This window comes from Schistocerca piceifrons, unplaced genomic scaffold (genome assembly GCF_021461385.2).
Source record: "Schistocerca piceifrons isolate TAMUIC-IGC-003096 unplaced genomic scaffold, iqSchPice1.1 HiC_scaffold_608, whole genome shotgun sequence".
Taxonomy (NCBI): domain Eukaryota; kingdom Metazoa; phylum Arthropoda; class Insecta; order Orthoptera; family Acrididae; genus Schistocerca; species Schistocerca piceifrons.
The window spans coordinates 64,625-82,738 of NW_025728849.1; the positions used below are offsets into that span (position 1 = coordinate 64,625).

An 18,114-nucleotide genomic window follows, 5' to 3' on the forward strand; every position below is an offset into this window, starting at 1 on the left:
TGGTTTATCAGGCTGGACGTTATACTGTTGTTGTTCTGGTTTGCCATTTTCATCGCACGGTGTAGAAGCAGTGCCGCGCATTTCGTCTTAACGTCAGTCAGACCAAGTCCGCCTTCGTCCCTTGACAGGAAACACGTCGCCTGGGAGACCTTGAAGATTTCCCGCCTCCACAGCAAGTAGTACGCCGCACTTCCTATCGCTCGCGCAATTTCCGTCGGAGCACATAGTATTTGCGCCATGTACCACGCTTTCGACAGGATTGTTTCGTTTACTAACTGCACTCTTTGGCTCAGCGTCAGGTTCCGGTTCGCGTGTATCCTCACGAGCCCTCTCGTTGTGTTCAAGACGCTGCGCCAGTTTTGTGCTGCCATTTTCAAAGGGCACTGCTGTAGTTCCACTCCGAGTGCCCTATGGTTGTTTGTCACTCGGTACCACTGTCTCGCTGGTCGCAGTCTGCCGTTGCCTATTGGTAGTAGCACTGTCTTCGTCGGATTCGTTTTGGCACCTGAAGCCTTTTCGAAGGATTCCATGATAGGCTGGATTATTCCTAGTTCTTCTTCGTTTTGGATGAATATGCCCATGTCGTCAACATAGGCCGTGCATACGATGTTTGTTGCACCCATTGTGTATCCTCCGATTTCGGCTGTTAGTTTTCGTAGTAGTGGGTCGAGGGCTATTGTGAAAAGTGCCATCGATAATGGACATCCTTGCCTGACGGATCTTCCCAGTCTTATTGACTTGGAAGTCCATCCGTTTACTGTTATTTTTGAGGTGGCATTTGTAATGACGTTCTTGATTGTTCTTCCGAATTTTGGTCCGAATCCGAGGCGTGCGAGCACCCGGTGTTCCCAGGCGGTCACCCATCCAAGTACTAACCGGGCCCGATGTTGCTTAACTTCGGTGATCGGACGAGAACCGGTGTATTCAACATGGTATGGCCGTTGGCGCCCTTATACTGTAGCCGCACGACAGAAGACGCCTCTGCCTCTTCTCCCAACACACACAATCGCAGTTTTCGGTGACACATTTGACGCAGAGCACGTCCTTCCGCAACAGCTGGAGCCTCGAAGGCGGCGCCGAGTGCGCGTCCGGCGTCTCAGAGGCGTCTGCCGGACTGGCGGGCGCGCCGCGCCGCCACTTGCGTGAGACACGCGGCTGCTCGGTGCGCCGCCCGTCATTCGTTTCGCTTGGTGCGTGCGGCGCGGGCGACGCATCTTGTTCCCGTTATCCGGCGGGGGGCTGTGCGGGGTGTAGCAGTGTCCTGCTGGAGGGCGCCCCCGGCAGCTTCCTCACCTGACACACGCCGCGCGGCTCGCGTCCAGGTATTTGCGTGATCTGTGCAGTGCATTCGCACCTCTCCCCTTCCGTCCCGACTTGTCCCGACTTTGCTCGACTGCCGCTCGCTGCCGCTCGGGTCGTGGCCCATATGACAGCACAAGCACGAGAAACATCTGCGAGACGGCCGTGGGCCTAACGGGCGTGTCCGAGACGCCGTTTGCGGCCAGTAGACCTGTGCAAAGGTGCGAAAACAGGGACACAAGGCACAGGAGGGTCGCCAAAGCATCCTTCTCTTCTAGCGACGAAAGATACATTTTTGTTTACAAGTTTGCAGTCGTACGCTGCTACAAAACAATAAGCAGCCCTGACGTATTTCAGAACATATCTGTCGGTTCATACCGTTTTGTTATCTTCAGGCACTTTTAAGAAATCTTCCTTGGCACATTCTTCTTCCAACTGAGGCCATTCATATCGTATGTTATGTTTATTACAGTCATTTATTTTCATTTTTTTTTTTTTTTTTTTCCTTCTGTGGAGTTTTGCACTGCTACGAAACAGTAGGTGGCCCTGACTCATTTCAGGTCACATCTGTCGATTCGTAGTGTTTCGTTATTTTCAAGGCATTCCTAGCACGTTGAAAATGCTTAAGGAAGCACGTATGTCGCAAAAGAAAGGTAGTATGAAAAGAGGGCTGGCAGGGATAGCGGCGTAAAAAGGAGAAAATGAAGGGGAGCCAACAGCACCTTTTTTTTTTTTTTTTTTTTTAAACGTATATAAACTTTTATTTACAATTTTTAACAATTACATATCTTTACATGAAATTGTATATTTTCTCGTTTTCAGTTCTGATTGTTCTTTTAGTAGTCTCTTGGCTTAGTTACAACACTTTTATTCACTGAGTGTCCTTTATATAAGTTTTTCCCTTCAATGTTTATGGTTTTTTATACATAAAAAAGAAACTGCATTACTTTGATTTTTTTTATAAATTGAATTTAAATTAATTTTAAGTTTTTTTTTTTTTTTTCCCCCGTATGGTATTTGAATACACCTATTTTGGCATGTTCGCTATGTGTTTGCCAAAGGCTAAAGGAGAATATGGGCCAGAACATCTATGTGCATAAATGATGAATGGGGAAGTTATTTAGTGTACTGTGTGAGAGTGGACGCAACAGTTCCACGGAAAATTTGGGGCAGAGAAAGTCTAAAGTTAGAATTTTTGTAAATCGCAAAGGGGTATGCAACGTTTTGGCACATGATGCGCCGAACTTTATAAATGTATATAACTATATCTATACACACGGATACATCAAAGGAATAAACACAGACAAACACAAAAAAAACCTACAAAACAACAACAAAAAAAATGATTATAGAAGAGAGAGAGAGAGACAGAGAGAGAGAGAGAGAGAGAGAGAGAGAGAGAGAGAGAGAGAGGGGAAAAAAAAACGTACCTTGAATGGAGATGGCGAGAGTACACATTAATTACATGAAATACACTGTTTGACATTTCGCTGTTACCTTGGAACACGTCTTGTATCCTTTGCACTAAATTAAAAACTGATCATTTCCTTTTGCCTGCTTTATTTGGCTATTGGGCACTGGACACTGTATGGCTATGATTGGCACACGTCACTCTCACTTTGGCACTGCTACACGTACCCACTTTCACTCTGCGCGCATTTTCACAACACTTTCGCAATGCACCACTCTTGCCGTCGGGGCTTTGGAGGGATTGGTGGGCGAAGTCCTCAGCGACTGGGGTGTGGGTGTTGTGGGAGGGCGTCGGTCACGTCGTGTTGAAGGCGTCTCGGAAGGCGGCGTCCAGCGGGACCTGCAGGAAGTTCTGGAAGGTCTCTCGGTACTTGGAGCGTTGTTTGGCCCTCCTGTGTTCCTCCCACAGGTCCGTGAGGAACTGCGCCTTGTCGGTCTGCCGTTTCGTGACGATGGCGTGTGCCGTCATGGCGATGATCCACATTGTGGCCAGGCGTTTCGCTTTGGGGAAAGGCTTCGCGTCCGGGACAGTGACAGCTGAGACATGTATCGCCCTCTCGTCGGTTCTGTTGATGTGGGCGATCATTTTTCTCGCTGCCGCCCATATTTCCCCGCTCTCTCTGCAGCCAAAACGATGCTCGATGGTGTCGGTCTGGTTGCAGAGCTCGCAGTTTGGGGATTCCCGCATTTTTATGCGTGCCAGTTTTTCGTTTGTCGGCACTGTTTTGTGGATGATTTTATACCACGTGTCCCTGGCGTGCTCAGGAAGTGTCCGTTCCGAGACATTCTTCCAGACCTGTGGCCAGTCATGGTCTGGAAAACTCATCTCTATTTTGGACTTTCTTGCCTTCCCCCTCAGAGCGCTGTAGATGTTCCTCGCCGTTCTTTGCTGTGGGTTGGCAACGACCGCGGTGATGTAACTCTTGTCGATTGCCATCTGTTTTATGTGCCGCAACTTGAATGGTATGTTCGTAGTGTCTACAGGAGCCTCTTCAGATTCAGGTTTATATTGGTTTATCAGGCTGGACGTTATACTGTTGTTGTTCTGGTTTGCCATTTTCATCGCACGGTGTAGAAGCAGTGCCGCGCATTTCGTCTTAACGTCAGTCAGACCAAGTCCGCCTTCGTCCCTTGACAGGAAACACGTCGCCTGGGAGACCTTGAAGATTTCCCGCCTCCACAGCAAGTAGTACGCCGCACTTCCTATCGCTCGCGCAATTTCCGTCGGAGCACATAGTATTTGCGCCATGTACCACGCTTTCGACAGGATTGTTTCGTTTACTAACTGCACTCTTTGGCTCAGCGTCAGGTTCCGGTTCGCGTGTATCCTCACGAGCCCTCTCGTTGTGTTCAAGACGCTGCGCCAGTTTTGTGCTGCCATTTTCAAAGGGCACTGCTGTAGTTCCACTCCGAGTGCCCTATGGTTGTTTGTCACTCGGTACCACTGTCTCGCTGGTCGCAGTCTGCCGTTGCCTATTGGTAGTAGCACTGTCTTCGTCGGATTCGTTTTGGCACCTGAAGCCTTTTCGAAGGATTCCATGATAGGCTGGATTATTCCTAGTTCTTCTTCGTTTTGGATGAATATGCCCATGTCGTCAGCATAGGCCGTGCATACGATGTTTGTTGCACCCATTGTGTATCCTCCGATTTCGGCTGTTAGTTTTCGTAGTAGTGGGTCGAGGGCTATTGTGAAAAGTGCCATCGATAATGGACATCCTTGCCTGACGGATCTTCCCAGTCTTATTGACTTGGAAGTCCATCCGTTTACTGTTATTTTTGAGGTGGCATTTGTAATGACGTTCTTGATTGTTCTTCCGAATTTTGGTCCGAATCCGAGGCGTGCGAGCACCCGGTGTTCCCAGGCGGTCACCCATCCAAGTACTAACCGGGCCCGATGTTGCTTAACTTCGGTGATCGGACGAGAACCGGTGTATTCAACATGGTATGGCCGTTGGCGCCCTTATACTGTAGCCGCACGACAGAAGACGCCTCTGCCTCTTCTCCCAACACACACAATCGCAGTTTTCGGTGACACATTTGACGCAGAGCACGTCCTTCCGCAACAGCTGGAGCCTCGAAGGCGGCGCCGAGTGCGCGTCCGGCGTCTCAGAGGCGTCTGCCGGACTGGCGGGCGCGCCGCGCCGCCACTTGCGTGAGACACGCGGCTGCTCGGTGCGCCGCCCGTCATTCGTTTCGCTTGGTGCGTGCGGCGCGGGCGACGCATCTTGTTCCCGTTATCCGGCGGGGGGCTGTGCGGGGTGTAGCAGTGTCCTGCTGGAGGGCGCCCCCGGCAGCTTCCTCACCTGACACACGCCGCGCGGCTCGCGTCCAGGTATTTGCGTGATCTGTGCAGTGCATTCGCACCTCTCCCCTTCCGTCCCGACTTGTCCCGACTTTGCTCGACTGCCGCTCGCTGCCGCTCGGGTCGTGGCCCATATGACAGCACAAGCACGAGAAACATCTGCGAGACGGCCGTGGGCCTAACGGGCGTGTCCGAGACGCCGTTTGCGGCCAGTAGACCTGTGCAAAGGTGCGAAAACAGGGACACAAGGCACAGGAGGGTCGCCAAAGCATCCTTCTCTTCTAGCGACGAAAGATACATTTTTGTTTACAAGTTTGCAGTCGTACGCTGCTACAAAACAATAAGCAGCCCTGACGTATTTCAGAACATATCTGTCGGTTCATACCGTTTTGTTATCTTCAGGCACTTTTAAGAAATCTTCCTTGGCACATTCTTCTTCCAACTGAGGCCATTCATATCGTATGTTATGTTTATTACAGTCATTTATTTTCATTTTTTTTTTTTTTTTTTCCTTCTGTGGAGTTTTGCACTGCTACGAAACAGTAGGTGGCCCTGACTCATTTCAGGTCACATCTGTCGATTCGTAGTGTTTCGTTATTTTCAAGGCATTCCTAGCACGTTGAAAATGCTTAAGGAAGCACGTATGTCGCAAAAGAAAGGTAGTATGAAAAGAGGGCTGGCAGGGATAGCGGCGTAAAAAGGAGAAAATGAAGGGGAGCCAACAGCACCTTTTTTTTTTTTTTTTTTTTAAACGTATATAAACTTTTATTTACAATTTTTAACAATTACATATCTTTACATGAAATTGTATATTTTCTCGTTTTCAGTTCTGATTGTTCTTTTAGTAGTCTCTTGGCTTAGTTACAACACTTTTATTCACTGAGTGTCCTTTATATAAGTTTTTCCCTTCAATGTTTATGGTTTTTTATACATAAAAAAGAAACTGCATTACTTTGATTTTTTTTATAAATTGAATTTAAATTAATTTTAAGTTTTTTTTTTTTTTTCCCCCGTATGGTATTTGAATACACCTATTTTGGCATGTTCGCTATGTGTTTGCCAAAGGCTAAAGGAGAATATGGGCCAGAACATCTATGTGCATAAATGATGAATGGGGAAGTTATTTAGTGTACTGTGTGAGAGTGGACGCAACAGTTCCACGGAAAATTTGGGGCAGAGAAAGTCTAAAGTTAGAATTTTTGTAAATCGCAAAGGGGTATGCAACGTTTTGGCACATGATGCGCCGAACTTTATAAATGTATATAACTATATCTATACACACGGATACATCAAAGGAATAAACACAGACAAACACAAAAAAAACCTACAAAACAACAACAAAAAAAATGATTATAGAAGAGAGAGAGAGAGACAGAGAGAGAGAGAGAGAGAGAGAGAGAGAGAGAGAGAGAGAGGGGAAAAAAAAACGTACCTTGAATGGAGATGGCGAGAGTACACATTAATTACATGAAATACACTGTTTGACATTTCGCTGTTACCTTGGAACACGTCTTGTATCCTTTGCACTAAATTAAAAACTGATCATTTCCTTTTGCCTGCTTTATTTGGCTATTGGGCACTGGACACTGTATGGCTATGATTGGCACACGTCACTCTCACTTTGGCACTGCTACACGTACCCACTTTCACTCTGCGCGCATTTTCACAACACTTTCGCAATGCACCACTCTTGCCGTCGGGGCTTTGGAGGGATTGGTGGGCGAAGTCCTCAGCGACTGGGGTGTGGGTGTTGTGGGAGGGCGTCGGTCACGTCGTGTTGAAGGCGTCTCGGAAGGCGGCGTCCAGCGGGACCTGCAGGAAGTTCTGGAAGGTCTCTCGGTACTTGGAGCGTTGTTTGGCCCTCCTGTGTTCCTCCCACAGGTCCGTGAGGAACTGCGCCTTGTCGGTCTGCCGTTTCGTGACGATGGCGTGTGCCGTCATGGCGATGATCCACATTGTGGCCAGGCGTTTCGCTTTGGGGAAAGGCTTCGCGTCCGGGACAGTGACAGCTGAGACATGTATCGCCCTCTCGTCGGTTCTGTTGATGTGGGCGATCATTTTTCTCGCTGCCGCCCATATTTCCCCGCTCTCTCTGCAGCCAAAACGATGCTCGATGGTGTCGGTCTGGTTGCAGAGCTCGCAGTTTGGGGATTCCCGCATTTTTATGCGTGCCAGTTTTTCGTTTGTCGGCACTGTTTTGTGGATGATTTTATACCACGTGTCCCTGGCGTGCTCAGGAAGTGTCCGTTCCGAGACATTCTTCCAGACCTGTGGCCAGTCATGGTCTGGAAAACTCGTCTCTATTTTGGACTTTCTTGCCTTCCCCCTCAGAGCGCTGTAGATGTTCCTCGCCGTTCTTTGCTGTGGGTTGGCAACGACCGCGGTGATGTAACTCTTGTCGATTGCCATCTGTTTTATGTGCCGCAACTTGAATGGTATGTTCGTAGTGTCTACAGGAGCCTCTTCAGATTCAGGTTTATATTGGTTTATCAGGCTGGACGTTATACTGTTGTTGTTCTGGTTTGCCATTTTCATCGCACGGTGTAGAAGCAGTGCCGCGCATTTCGTCTTAACGTCAGTCAGACCAAGTCCGCCTTCGTCCCTTGACAGGAAACACGTCGCCTGGGAGACCTTGAAGATTTCCCGCCTCCACAGCAAGTAGTACGCCGCACTTCCTATCGCTCGCGCAATTTCCGTCGGAGCACATAGTATTTGCGCCATGTACCACGCTTTCGACAGGATTGTTTCGTTTACTAACTGCACTCTTTGGCTCAGCGTCAGGTTCCGGTTCGCGTGTATCCTCACGAGCCCTCTCGTTGTGTTCAAGACGCTGCGCCAGTTTTGTGCTGCCATTTTCAAAGGGCACTGCTGTAGTTCCACTCCGAGTGCCCTATGGTTGTTTGTCACTCGGTACCACTGTCTCGCTGGTCGCAGTCTGCCGTTGCCTATTGGTAGTAGCACTGTCTTCGTCGGATTCGTTTTGGCACCTGAAGCCTTTTCGAAGGATTCCATGATAGGCTGGATTATTCCTAGTTCTTCTTCGTTTTGGATGAATATGCCCATGTCGTCAACATAGGCCGTGCATACGATGTTTGTTGCACCCATTGTGTATCCTCCGATTTCGGCTGTTAGTTTTCGTAGTAGTGGGTCGAGGGCTATTGTGAAAAGTGCCATCGATAATGGACATCCTTGCCTGACGGATCTTCCCAGTCTTATTGACTTGGAAGTCCATCCGTTTACTGTTATTTTTGAGGTGGCATTTGTAATGACGTTCTTGATTGTTCTTCCGAATTTTGGTCCGAATCCGAGGCGTGCGAGCACCCGGTGTTCCCAGGCGGTCACCCATCCAAGTACTAACCGGGCCCGATGTTGCTTAACTTCGGTGATCGGACGAGAACCGGTGTATTCAACATGGTATGGCCGTTGGCGCCCTTATACTGTAGCCGCACGACAGAAGACGCCTCTGCCTCTTCTCCCAACACACACAATCGCAGTTTTCGGTGACACATTTGACGCAGAGCACGTCCTTCCGCAACAGCTGGAGCCTCGAAGGCGGCGCCGAGTGCGCGTCCGGCGTCTCAGAGGCGTCTGCCGGACTGGCGGGCGCGCCGCGCCGCCACTTGCGTGAGACACGCGGCTGCTCGGTGCGCCGCCCGTCATTCGTTTCGCTTGGTGCGTGCGGCGCGGGCGACGCATCTTGTTCCCGTTATCCGGCGGGGGGCTGTGCGGGGTGTAGCAGTGTCCTGCTGGAGGGCGCCCCCGGCAGCTTCCTCACCTGACACACGCCGCGCGGCTCGCGTCCAGGTATTTGCGTGATCTGTGCAGTGCATTCGCACCTCTCCCCTTCCGTCCCGACTTGTCCCGACTTTGCTCGACTGCCGCTCGCTGCCGCTCGGGTCGTGGCCCATATGACAGCACAAGCACGAGAAACATCTGCGAGACGGCCGTGGGCCTAACGGGCGTGTCCGAGACGCCGTTTGCGGCCAGTAGACCTGTGCAAAGGTGCGAAAACAGGGACACAAGGCACAGGAGGGTCGCCAAAGCATCCTTCTCTTCTAGCGACGAAAGATACATTTTTGTTTACAAGTTTGCAGTCGTACGCTGCTACAAAACAATAAGCAGCCCTGACGTATTTCAGAACATATCTGTCGGTTCATACCGTTTTGTTATCTTCAGGCACTTTTAAGAAATCTTCCTTGGCACATTCTTCTTCCAACTGAGGCCATTCATATCGTATGTTATGTTTATTACAGTCATTTATTTTCATTTTTTTTTTTTTTTTTTTCCTTCTGTGGAGTTTTGCACTGCTACGAAACAGTAGGTGGCCCTGACTCATTTCAGGTCACATCTGTCGATTCGTAGTGTTTCGTTATTTTCAAGGCATTCCTAGCACGTTGAAAATGCTTAAGGAAGCACGTATGTCGCAAAAGAAAGGTAGTATGAAAAGAGGGCTGGCAGGGATAGCGGCGTAAAAAGGAGAAAATGAAGGGGAGCCAACAGCACCTTTTTTTTTTTTTTTTTTTTAAACGTATATAAACTTTTATTTACAATTTTTAACAATTACATATCTTTACATGAAATTGTATATTTTCTCGTTTTCAGTTCTGATTGTTCTTTTAGTAGTCTCTTGGCTTAGTTACAACACTTTTATTCACTGAGTGTCCTTTATATAAGTTTTTCCCTTCAATGTTTATGGTTTTTTATACATAAAAAAGAAACTGCATTACTTTGATTTTTTTTATAAATTGAATTTAAATTAATTTTAAGTTTTTTTTTTTTTTTCCCCCGTATGGTATTTGAATACACCTATTTTGGCATGTTCGCTATGTGTTTGCCAAAGGCTAAAGGAGAATATGGGCCAGAACATCTATGTGCATAAATGATGAATGGGGAAGTTATTTAGTGTACTGTGTGAGAGTGGACGCAACAGTTCCACGGAAAATTTGGGGCAGAGAAAGTCTAAAGTTAGAATTTTTGTAAATCGCAAAGGGGTATGCAACGTTTTGGCACATGATGCGCCGAACTTTATAAATGTATATAACTATATCTATACACACGGATACATCAAAGGAATAAACACAGACAAACACAAAAAAAACCTACAAAACAACAACAAAAAAAATGATTATAGAAGAGAGAGAGAGAGACAGAGAGAGAGAGAGAGAGAGAGAGAGAGAGAGAGAGAGAGAGAGGGAAAAAAAAACGTACCTTGAATGGAGATGGCGAGAGTACACATTAATTACATGAAATACACTGTTTGACATTTCGCTGTTACCTTGGAACACGTCTTGTATCCTTTGCACTAAATTAAAAACTGATCATTTCCTTTTGCCTGCTTTATTTGGCTATTGGGCACTGGACACTGTATGGCTATGATTGGCACACGTCACTCTCACTTTGGCACTGCTACACGTACCCACTTTCACTCTGCGCGCATTTTCACAACACTTTCGCAATGCACCACTCTTGCCGTCGGGGCTTTGGAGGGATTGGTGGGCGAAGTCCTCAGCGACTGGGGTGTGGGTGTTGTGGGAGGGCGTCGGTCACGTCGTGTTGAAGGCGTCTCGGAAGGCGGCGTCCAGCGGGACCTGCAGGAAGTTCTGGAAGGTCTCTCGGTACTTGGAGCGTTGTTTGGCCCTCCTGTGTTCCTCCCACAGGTCCGTGAGGAACTGCGCCTTGTCGGTCTGCCGTTTCGTGACGATGGCGTGTGCCGTCATGGCGATGATCCACATTGTGGCCAGGCGTTTCGCTTTGGGGAAAGGCTTCGCGTCCGGGACAGTGACAGCTGAGACATGTATCGCCCTCTCGTCGGTTCTGTTGATGTGGGCGATCATTTTTCTCGCTGCCGCCCATATTTCCCCGCTCTCTCTGCAGCCAAAACGATGCTCGATGGTGTCGGTCTGGTTGCAGAGCTCGCAGTTTGGGGATTCCCGCATTTTTATGCGTGCCAGTTTTTCGTTTGTCGGCACTGTTTTGTGGATGATTTTATACCACGTGTCCCTGGCGTGCTCAGGAAGTGTCCGTTCCGAGACATTCTTCCAGACCTGTGGCCAGTCATGGTCTGGAAAACTCGTCTCTATTTTGGACTTTCTTGCCTTCCCCCTCAGAGCGCTGTAGATGTTCCTCGCCGTTCTTTGCTGTGGGTTGGCAACGACCGCGGTGATGTAACTCTTGTCGATTGCCATCTGTTTTATGTGCCGCAACTTGAATGGTATGTTCGTAGTGTCTACAGGAGCCTCTTCAGATTCAGGTTTATATTGGTTTATCAGGCTGGACGTTATACTGTTGTTGTTCTGGTTTGCCATTTTCATCGCACGGTGTAGAAGCAGTGCCGCGCATTTCGTCTTAACGTCAGTCAGACCAAGTCCGCCTTCGTCCCTTGACAGGAAACACGTCGCCTGGGAGACCTTGAAGATTTCCCGCCTCCACAGCAAGTAGTACGCCGCACTTCCTATCGCTCGCGCAATTTCCGTCGGAGCACATAGTATTTGCGCCATGTACCACGCTTTCGACAGGATTGTTTCGTTTACTAACTGCACTCTTTGGCTCAGCGTCAGGTTCCGGTTCGCGTGTATCCTCACGAGCCCTCTCGTTGTGTTCAAGACGCTGCGCCAGTTTTGTGCTGCCATTTTCAAAGGGCACTGCTGTAGTTCCACTCCGAGTGCCCTATGGTTGTTTGTCACTCGGTACCACTGTCTCGCTGGTCGCAGTCTGCCGTTGCCTATTGGTAGTAGCACTGTCTTCGTCGGATTCGTTTTGGCACCTGAAGCCTTTTCGAAGGATTCCATGATAGGCTGGATTATTCCTAGTTCTTCTTCGTTTTGGATGAATATGCCCATGTCGTCAGCATAGGCCGTGCATACGATGTTTGTTGCACCCATTGTGTATCCTCCGATTTCGGCTGTTAGTTTTCGTAGTAGTGGGTCGAGGGCTATTGTGAAAAGTGCCATCGATAATGGACATCCTTGCCTGACGGATCTTCCCAGTCTTATTGACTTGGAAGTCCATCCGTTTACTGTTATTTTTGAGGTGGCATTTGTAATGACGTTCTTGATTGTTCTTCCGAATTTTGGTCCGAATCCGAGGCGTGCGAGCACCCGGTGTTCCCAGGCGGTCACCCATCCAAGTACTAACCGGGCCCGATGTTGCTTAACTTCGGTGATCGGACGAGAACCGGTGTATTCAACATGGTATGGCCGTTGGCGCCCTTATACTGTAGCCGCACGACAGAAGACGCCTCTGCCTCTTCTCCCAACACACACAATCGCAGTTTTCGGTGACACATTTGACGCAGAGCACGTCCTTCCGCAACAGCTGGAGCCTCGAAGGCGGCGCCGAGTGCGCGTCCGGCGTCTCAGAGGCGTCTGCCGGACTGGCGGGCGCGCCGCGCCGCCACTTGCGTGAGACACGCGGCTGCTCGGTGCGCCGCCCGTCATTCGTTTCGCTTGGTGCGTGCGGCGCGGGCGACGCATCTTGTTCCCGTTATCCGGCGGGGGGCTGTGCGGGGTGTAGCAGTGTCCTGCTGGAGGGCGCCCCCGGCAGCTTCCTCACCTGACACACGCCGCGCGGCTCGCGTCCAGGTATTTGCGTGATCTGTGCAGTGCATTCGCACCTCTCCCCTTCCGTCCCGACTTGTCCCGACTTTGCTCGACTGCCGCTCGCTGCCGCTCGGGTCGTGGCCCATATGACAGCACAAGCACGAGAAACATCTGCGAGACGGCCGTGGGCCTAACGGGCGTGTCCGAGACGCCGTTTGCGGCCAGTAGACCTGTGCAAAGGTGCGAAAACAGGGACACAAGGCACAGGAGGGTCGCCAAAGCATCCTTCTCTTCTAGCGACGAAAGATACATTTTTGTTTACAAGTTTGCAGTCGTACGCTGCTACAAAACAATAAGCAGCCCTGACGTATTTCAGAACATATCTGTCGGTTCATACCGTTTTGTTATCTTCAGGCACTTTTAAGAAATCTTCCTTGGCACATTCTTCTTCCAACTGAGGCCATTCATATCGTATGTTATGTTTATTACAGTCATTTATTTTCATTTTTTTTTTTTTTTTTTCCTTCTGTGGAGTTTTGCACTGCTACGAAACAGTAGGTGGCCCTGACTCATTTCAGGTCACATCTGTCGATTCGTAGTGTTTCGTTATTTTCAAGGCATTCCTAGCACGTTGAAAATGCTTAAGGAAGCACGTATGTCGCAAAAGAAAGGTAGTATGAAAAGAGGGCTGGCAGGGATAGCGGCGTAAAAAGGAGAAAATGAAGGGGAGCCAACAGCACCTTTTTTTTTTTTTTTTTTTTAAACGTATATAAACTTTTATTTACAATTTTTAACAATTACATATCTTTACATGAAATTGTATATTTTCTCGTTTTCAGTTCTGATTGTTCTTTTAGTAGTCTCTTGGCTTAGTTACAACACTTTTATTCACTGAGTGTCCTTTATATAAGTTTTTCCCTTCAATGTTTATGGTTTTTTATACATAAAAAAGAAACTGCATTACTTTGATTTTTTTTATAAATTGAATTTAAATTAATTTTAAGTTTTTTTTTTTTTTTTCCCCCGTATGGTATTTGAATACACCTATTTTGGCATGTTCGCTATGTGTTTGCCAAAGGCTAAAGGAGAATATGGGCCAGAACATCTATGTGCATAAATGATGAATGGGGAAGTTATTTAGTGTACTGTGTGAGAGTGGACGCAACAGTTCCACGGAAAATTTGGGGCAGAGAAAGTCTAAAGTTAGAATTTTTGTAAATCGCAAAGGGGTATGCAACGTTTTGGCACATGATGCGCCGAACTTTATAAATGTATATAACTATATCTATACACACGGATACATCAAAGGAATAAACACAGACAAACACAAAAAAAACCTACAAAACAACAACAAAAAAAATGATTATAGAAGAGAGAGAGAGAGACAGAGAGAGAGAGAGAGAGAGAGAGAGAGAGAGAGAGAGAGAGGGGAAAAAAAAACGTACCTTGAATGGAGATGGCGAGAGTACACATTAATTACATGAAATACACTGTTTGACATTTCGCTGTTACCTTGGAACACGTCTTGTATCCTTTGCACTAAATTAAAAACTGATCATTTCCTTTTGCCTGCTTTATTTGGCTATTGGGCACTGGACACTGTATGGCTATGATTGGCACACGTCACTCTCACTTTGGCACTGCTACACGTACCCACTTTCACTCTGCGCGCATTTTCACAACACTTTCGCAATGCACCACTCTTGCCGTCGGGGCTTTGGAGGGATTGGTGGGCGAAGTCCTCAGCGACTGGGGTGTGGGTGTTGTGGGAGGGCGTCGGTCACGTCGTGTTGAAGGCGTCTCGGAAGGCGGCGTCCAGCGGGACCTGCAGGAAGTTCTGGAAGGTCTCTCGGTACTTGGAGCGTTGTTTGGCCCTCCTGTGTTCCTCCCACAGGTCCGTGAGGAACTGCGCCTTGTCGGTCTGCCGTTTCGTGACGATGGCGTGTGCCGTCATGGCGATGATCCACATTGTGGCCAGGCGTTTCGCTTTGGGGAAAGGCTTCGCGTCCGGGACAGTGACAGCTGAGACATGTATCGCCCTCTCGTCGGTTCTGTTGATGTGGGCGATCATTTTTCTCGCTGCCGCCCATATTTCCCCGCTCTCTCTGCAGCCAAAACGATGCTCGATGGTGTCGGTCTGGTTGCAGAGCTCGCAGTTTGGGGATTCCCGCATTTTTATGCGTGCCAGTTTTTCGTTTGTCGGCACTGTTTTGTGGATGATTTTATACCACGTGTCCCTGGCGTGCTCAGGAAGTGTCCGTTCCGAGACATTCTTCCAGACCTGTGGCCAGTCATGGTCTGGAAAACTCGTCTCTATTTTGGACTTTCTTGCCTTCCCCCTCAGAGCGCTGTAGATGTTCCTCGCCGTTCTTTGCTGTGGGTTGGCAACGACCGCGGTGATGTAACTCTTGTCGATTGCCATCTGTTTTATGTGCCGCAACTTGAATGGTATGTTCGTAGTGTCTACAGGAGCCTCTTCAGATTCAGGTTTATATTGGTTTATCAGGCTGGACGTTATACTGTTGTTGTTCTGGTTTGCCATTTTCATCGCACGGTGTAGAAGCAGTGCCGCGCATTTCGTCTTAACGTCAGTCAGACCAAGTCCGCCTTCGTCCCTTGACAGGAAACACGTCGCCTGGGAGACCTTGAAGATTTCCCGCCTCCACAGCAAGTAGTACGCCGCACTTCCTATCGCTCGCGCAATTTCCGTCGGAGCACATAGTATTTGCGCCATGTACCACGCTTTCGACAGGATTGTTTCGTTTACTAACTGCACTCTTTGGCTCAGCGTCAGGTTCCGGTTCGCGTGTATCCTCACGAGCCCTCTCGTTGTGTTCAAGACGCTGCGCCAGTTTTGTGCTGCCATTTTCAAAGGGCACTGCTGTAGTTCCACTCCGAGTGCCCTATGGTTGTTTGTCACTCGGTACCACTGTCTCGCTGGTCGCAGTCTGCCGTTGCCTATTGGTAGTAGCACTGTCTTCGTCGGATTCGTTTTGGCACCTGAAGCCTTTTCGAAGGATTCCATGATAGGCTGGATTATTCCTAGTTCTTCTTCGTTTTGGATGAATATGCCCATGTCGTCAACATAGGCCGTGCATACGATGTTTGTTGCACCCATTGTGTATCCTCCGATTTCGGCTGTTAGTTTTCGTAGTAGTGGGTCGAGGGCTATTGTGAAAAGTGCCATCGATAATGGACATCCTTGCCTGACGGATCTTCCCAGTCTTATTGACTTGGAAGTCCATCCGTTTACTGTTATTTTTGAGGTGGCATTTGTAATGACGTTCTTGATTGTTCTTCCGAATTTTGGTCCGAATCCGAGGCGTGCGAGCACCCGGTGTTCCCAGGCGGTCACCCATCCAAGTACTAACCGGGCCCGATGTTGCTTAACTTCGGTGATCGGACGAGAACCGGTGTATTCAACATGGTATGGCCGTTGGCGCCCTTATACTGTAGCCGCACGACAGAAGACGCCTCTGCCTCTTCTCCCAACACACACAATCGCAGTTTTCGGTGACACATTTGACGCAGAGCACGTCCTTCCGCAACAGCTGGAGCCTCGAAGGCGGCGCCGAGTGCGCGTCCGGCGTCTCAGAGGCGTCTGCCGGACTGGCGGGCGCGCCGCGCCGCCACTTGCGTGAGACACGCGGCTGCTCGGTGCGCCGCCCGTCATTCGTTTCGCTTGGTGCGTGCGGCGCGGGCGACGCATCTTGTTCCCGTTATCCGGCGGGGGGCTGTGCGGGGTGTAGCAGTGTCCTGCTGGAGGGCGCCCCCGGCAGCTTCCTCACCTGACACACGCCGCGCGGCTCGCGTCCAGGTATTTGCGTGATCTGTGCAGTGCATTCGCACCTCTCCCCTTCCGTCCCGACTTGTCCCGACTTTGCTCGACTGCCGCTCGCTGCCGCTCGGGTCGTGGCCCATATGACAGCACAAGCACGAGAAACATCTGCGAGACGGCCGTGGGCCTAACGGGCGTGTCCGAGACGCCGTTTGCGGCCAGTAGACCTGTGCAAAGGTGCGAAAACAGGGACACAAGGCACAGGAGGGTCGCCAAAGCATCCTTCTCTTCTAGCGACGAAAGATACATTTTTGTTTACAAGTTTGCAGTCGTACGCTGCTACAAAACAATAAGCAGCCCTGACGTATTTCAGAACATATCTGTCGGTTCATACCGTTTTGTTATCTTCAGGCACTTTTAAGAAATCTTCCTTGGCACATTCTTCTTCCAACTGAGGCCATTCATATCGTATGTTATGTTTATTACAGTCATTTATTTTCATTTTTTTTTTTTTTTTTTCCTTCTGTGGAGTTTTGCACTGCTACGAAACAGTAGGTGGCCCTGACTCATTTCAGGTCACATCTGTCGATTCGTAGTGTTTCGTTATTTTCAAGGCATTCCTAGCACGTTGAAAATGCTTAAGGAAGCACGTATGTCGCAAAAGAAAGGTAGTATGAAAAGAGGGCTGGCAGGGATAGCGGCGTAAAAAGGAGAAAATGAAGGGGAGCCAACAGCACCTTTTTTTTTTTTTTTTTTTTAAACGTATATAAACTTTTATTTACAATTTTTAACAATTACATATCTTTACATGAAATTGTATATTTTCTCGTTTTCAGTTCTGATTGTTCTTTTAGTAGTCTCTTGGCTTAGTTACAACACTTTTATTCACTGAGTGTCCTTTATATAAGTTTTTCCCTTCAATGTTTATGGTTTTTTATACATAAAAAAGAAACTGCATTACTTTGATTTTTTTTATAAATTGAATTTAAATTAATTTTAAGTTTTTTTTTTTTTTTCCCCCGTATGGTATTTGAATACACCTATTTTGGCATGTTCGCTATGTGTTTGCCAAAGGCTAAAGGAGAATATGGGCCAGAACATCTATGTGCATAAATGATGAATGGGGAAGTTATTTAGTGTACTGTGTGAGAGTGGACGCAACAGTTCCACGGAAAATTTGGGGCAGAGAAAGTCTAAAGTTAGAATTTTTGTAAATCGCAAAGGGGTATGCAACGTTTTGGCACATGATGCGCCGAACTTTATAAATGTATATAACTATATCTATACACACGGATACATCAAAGGAATAAACACAGACAAACACAAAAAAAACCTACAAAACAACAACAAAAAAAATGATTATAGAAGAGAGAGAGAGAGACAGAGAGAGAGAGAGAGAGAGAGAGAGAGAGAGAGAGAGAGAGGGGAAAAAAAAAACGTACCTTGAATGGAGATGGCGAGAGTACACATTAATTACATGAAATACACTGTTTGACATTTCGCTGTTACCTTGGAACACGTCTTGTATCCTTTGCACTAAATTAAAAACTGATCATTTCCTTTTGCCTGCTTTATTTGGCTATTGGGCACTGGACACTGTATGGCTATGATTGGCACACGTCACTCTCACTTTGGCACTGCTACACGTACCCACTTTCACTCTGCGCGCATTTTCACAACACTTTCGCAATGCACCACTCTTGCCGTCGGGGCTTTGGAGGGATTGG

At 48.2% G+C, this 18,114-nt stretch overlaps 5 non-coding genes across 5 annotated transcripts; all 5 read right to left on the minus strand.

Annotated features, from left to right (window-relative positions):
* Positions 1-826: 826 nt before the first annotated feature.
* LOC124762841 lies at positions 827-946 on the minus strand. Its single transcript, XR_007012581.1, has one exon. It is a non-coding gene; the product is annotated as a 5S ribosomal RNA (ribosomal RNA).
* Positions 947-4,605: 3,659 nt separating this feature from the next.
* On the minus strand, positions 4,606-4,725 carry LOC124762842. The gene has a single exon (XR_007012582.1). It is a non-coding gene; the product is annotated as a 5S ribosomal RNA (ribosomal RNA).
* A 3,654-nt stretch (positions 4,726-8,379) lies between these two features.
* LOC124762843 lies at positions 8,380-8,499 on the minus strand. Its single transcript, XR_007012583.1, has one exon. It is a non-coding gene; the product is annotated as a 5S ribosomal RNA (ribosomal RNA).
* A 3,656-nt stretch (positions 8,500-12,155) lies between these two features.
* On the minus strand, positions 12,156-12,275 carry LOC124762845. Its single transcript, XR_007012584.1, has one exon. It is a non-coding gene; the product is annotated as a 5S ribosomal RNA (ribosomal RNA).
* A 3,655-nt stretch (positions 12,276-15,930) lies between these two features.
* On the minus strand, positions 15,931-16,050 carry LOC124762846. The gene has a single exon (XR_007012585.1). It is a non-coding gene; the product is annotated as a 5S ribosomal RNA (ribosomal RNA).
* Between the last annotated feature and the right edge of the window lie 2,064 nt (positions 16,051-18,114).